The sequence below is a fragment of the Callospermophilus lateralis genome (assembly GCF_048772815.1).
Source record: "Callospermophilus lateralis isolate mCalLat2 chromosome 11 unlocalized genomic scaffold, mCalLat2.hap1 SUPER_11_unloc_3, whole genome shotgun sequence".
In the NCBI taxonomy this organism is placed as follows: domain Eukaryota; kingdom Metazoa; phylum Chordata; class Mammalia; order Rodentia; family Sciuridae; genus Callospermophilus; species Callospermophilus lateralis.
The window spans coordinates 7,655,110-7,659,697 of record NW_027510155.1 but is presented as its reverse complement, the minus strand read 5'-3'; the positions used below and the strand labels follow the sequence as shown (position 1 = coordinate 7,659,697).

Below are 4,588 nucleotides of genomic sequence, written 5' to 3'. Positions count from 1 at the left end.
AGTTTTACTAAGCGACCACAAAACTGTGGATACACACGTGCACGCACACACACACACACACACACACACACACACACAGAGACATACACGTACGTGATTTAAAAAAAAAAAAAGGAGTCTTGGAGGTGTCCTCTCCTGGGGAAAACAAAAAAAAATAAAAATATATTGTTTTTTGATGACTAACATTTGTCAAAGCAAGCTAATATTAGGGTAGTCATTTGTCCTCTAAAGCATGAAGTCGTGAGTGTACTACATTAGTTCTCCCAAGCCAGTGTTTGCTGGGAGCCATCAGCCAAGTAGGTATGATAATTTCCTTGCCAGCTTACTCCCATGCTGTCTAGTTGAAGGACTCTTGAAAGGTGACCTTGCTCAAGGACCAGGGCAGATCCGTGTTTAGGGTGTTCCTGGATTAGCATAATACGAGATTAGGGTGCTCCCCGTTTAGAATAGGGCATATCCTGCTGCCTGAGTTCCTCTTGAGTTCTTAGGGTCAGACAATATATTTGGGAGACAGAAGCCCAGGTGTGGATTTGGGCAGAGAACGTGGATTTCCCCAGAACGTGTTTGTAGAAGGCCGGTGTGAGGTCGGGAATAAAGAATTGCTGTTTGAATCTACAAGCTGGTGGAGACTCGTGATTTGTGCCCAGCCAGAGACTGCAGCAAGTGTTTATCACAAGCCTAACAATTAAGATAAACCCAGTATCAGAGGAATTCTCAGCCCAGTTCTACAAGAAGTTGAAAAAAGAATGAACACCAATTCTTCTAAAATTATTTTATGTAATGGAAAATAGCAAAACCTTCTAACCTCCTTCTATGAAACTAATATCAACCTGATGCAAAAACCAGATTGAGACAAATCAAGGAAAGAATATTTCAGACCAGTATTCCTGATAAACAGAGATGTAATAATTCTCATTAAAATTATGGCAAGCAACATACAAAATCATATTAAAAAGATATTACAACATGATCAATGGAGTTTGTCCCAGGGATGCAGGGTTGGTTCAACACATGGAAATAAATTAACATTTTTTAAATAAATGGATGTAAAGATAAGAATCAGAAAATTATTTCAATAATTGCAGGAAAAGCATTTGACTAAATACATGGTCAAAACACTAGAACACTATGAATAGTAGAGATATATCTTAACAGTATAAAAGCTGTCTATCCTACACACAAGGGAAACTTACACTGAAAACAGAAAACTGGGAGAACAAAGGATTACAAATAGGAATTTGGACTCACAGCAAAACAAAAACAAAAGAAGAAAAAGGCAGGGGGGAGGGATGTCAAAAGGACAGAAGGGGGGTAGCCAGAGCAAGGAAAAGGCATAGTATTTTTTTCTTCTTCTTCCCATTTCTTTCAAAAACAAATACAAGAAAACACACATGCACACACAACCATTTGTTCCCTATTAGAAATATAAATAGCGCAAAATCTAACACTCTGTTCTCTCTTTCAAAGGCAAAAAAAAAAAAAAAGTAAAAGAAAAGGCAGGCTGGAGGCTGCAGCCACAATAGCCCGCTTCCACAGGAGCAGCCAGGGCGCTCAGGTTTGTGCAACACAGGGAAGTGTGGGCAACAGAGTCAGCTTGAGGGGGAATAGAGGCAGCGTGAAGGGGGCACCTGTGCTTGACCCGTAAGGAGCAGGGGGTCCAGCTTGTCAAAGCCTAGGGCGCCCTCTTCAAGTTCTGGACACCCCCAGGATATCCCTGGGGACTATGCCCTCTCCAAGTCCTGGGCATCCTCGGGGAGGGAGTTGCCAGGGCCACACCCTCTCCAAGTACAGGGAGCCCAAGCTCCCCGCCTCACCAAACCGTCCCTCAAGAAGAAGGTCACCTATGCGCCCCAAGCTCAGGATCAGTATGCGGGCACCTGGTGCTGGGGCAGAAGCTGGCAGCCACTGTTGACGTGACTGAGGACTTTCTGCTTGTGATGTGCCACCTGCCCACGCAACAGGCTCACACGGGACGCCACCTCCGTGATCTGGTTCTTGAGCATCTTCACATTCTCCTCCAGGCACGAGTTGAGCTCCAGATTATGCTTTCGGTTCTTGGAAGCTGTGATGCTGTTGAGCAGCCTCTTGGGATACACCTTGATGCGTTCCTGAAAGTCCATGTGGATGGGCGATGGCAGCCGGCTCTCACCAAAGCTTGGCACAAGGGGCATCATCTGAGGCTTGTCCTTGAGCGCAGCCAGGCATACAGGTCCCAGTGCGCCAGGGGCAGCATGGTGGGAAGTGAACGTGCCAGACAGAAAAGGCGGGCCTTACAGCGCCCCCAGCGCCAGTGGCGCCACCCGAATAGCTCCTCAGGTTTGCTTAGACCAGTGCCTCTGGCGCGCCCTCCGCCAGGGGCAGCTCTCTGCAGGTTGCAGTGCCTCTGATGCCTTGTCAGAGGGTTCTCCTTCAAGTAGCCACGCTAAGCTGGTTCAGCTTGTGCAAATCCTCCAGAGCCTCGACAATTTCCTCATGAACTCCTGTTCCTTGCTGCCGCTACCTTGGAGTAGAGGAACTGCGTGCTCATCAGATGTAAAGATGTCCCATTCTCTTGGAAAGGCAGAATGATCAGTCAAAATGGCCATTCTAACAAAATAGTTATACAGCTTTAATGCAATTTCTTTTAAACTCCCAAAGACATTCTTCATAAAACTAGTAAAAACAAACACAAAATTAATTTGAAAAAATAGGAGAGCCACAATAGTCATAGCAGTTCTCAATAAAATGAGTGAATTGGTAGGCATCACAATACTAGAACTTAAACTATAGTACAGAGAAATAGTTGAAAAAATATATCAAAAGACATGTAGACCAATCTATACTAGACACACATGCCAAAAAACATAAATTGGAGAAAAGATAGCCTCTTCAACAATTGATGGTGGGAAAACTGAAAATCCATATGTAGAAAGATGAAATTAAAACTCTGCTCAAAAAAATCAACTCAAAGTAGATCAAAGACTTAGACATGAGAACTGAGACCCTGTGCCTAACAGAAAAAAAAGAAGGTCCACATCCTCAACATGTTAGCTTAGGATCTGAATTCTTGAACAAGACTCCTAAAACACAAACAGTAAAATTAGGAATCAATAAATGGGATGAATTCAAACTAAGAAGCTTATTCTCTGCAAAGGAAACAATCTATAACATGAAGAGAGAGCCTGCAGAATGGAAAAAATAAATCTTTACCACATACCCATCAAATAGAGCAGTAATCTCCAAGTTATATAAAGACCTCAACAAACTTAATGACAAAAAAGAGACATAACCCATCAATAAATGGACTAAGGAACTGAACAGACACTTCATAGCAAAAGAAATACAATTGATCAAAAACATATGAAAAAGACCATCATCTTTAGCAATTACAAAAATCCAAGTCAAAACTATTTCAATACTTCATTTCACTAGAATAAAGTCATAATGGCAATTATCAAGAATACAAGCAATAATAGTGTTCATGAAGATATGGAAAAAAGTACACTCATACATTGCTGGTGGCCACATCAATGTAGAGTAGGTCAATTCACAATGTCTAAACTATGGAACTAACCTAGGTACCCTTCAACAGAAGAATAGACAAATAAAATGTGATATATATATATATACACACACACACATTCATACATACATACATACACACACACACACACACGTGTGTGTGTGTGTGTGTGTGTGTGTGCATGTGTGTTTGGAATATTACTCAACTCTAAAAAGAATGAAATTATGCTATTTGCCAGCAAATGAATGGAACTTGAGAATACCATGCTAAGATAAATAAACCAACAGAAAAGTTTCAAACGCTGAATATTTTATCTGATGTGCAGATGCTAATTCACAATCAAAGGGACTAGGAAAGATTAAATGCACTTTGCATTAGAAAGAGGGAAGAGTAGGGAGGAAAAGAGGTATGAGGTTTTGAAGGATAATGAAATGGATCAGATATTATTACCCTGCATGCTTATACAATTACAAAACTGGTGTAATTCTACATCATGTAAAACAAGAAAAACGTGAAGTTATACTCCATTTATGCATGCTTTGCCAATGCACTATACTGTTATGTATAGATAATTGTAACAAATGTCAACAAGGTAGAATCAAACAAATTGCAAACTATAAAAATTAAAACACTGTTGTACTGAAATAGAAGGCAACGTACAGACTAATGTACAGAAAAGAGAACAAAAATAAGCCCAGACATTCACTTCACAATCATCTTTGAGGAGGGGGTCAATAATACACAGTGGATAAAGGATAACCTCGTTAACAGATGGTGCTGAGCACACTCTATATCCACATGGGGAAGAAAGAAAACCAAAACTTTTCTTACACCATATCAAAACATCAAGTCAGAGAGAAAAATAAATATAACAGTGAGATGTGAATCTGTAAAATTCCTGGAAGAAAATACTTGGGTTCCATTTACCAATATTTTCCCATCCTACTAAGGTGACAAATATGATCTTTACTCTGATTTGATCACTACACACTGTTGCATGTATCAAAATATCATGCTATACCACAAAAGCAAATGAAGTTACTATTTTTCAATCTAAATTAGTAAAAAAAAAGAGCATAAGTTTTT

General features: G+C 40.3%; 1 pseudogene; it reads right to left on the bottom strand.

Moving 5' to 3' along the window:
- Positions 1 to 1,862: 1,862 nt before the first annotated feature.
- On the bottom strand, positions 1,863 to 2,527 carry LOC143385989 (transcription factor JunD-like; annotated as a pseudogene).
- Positions 2,528 to 4,588: the final 2,061 nt, after the last annotated feature.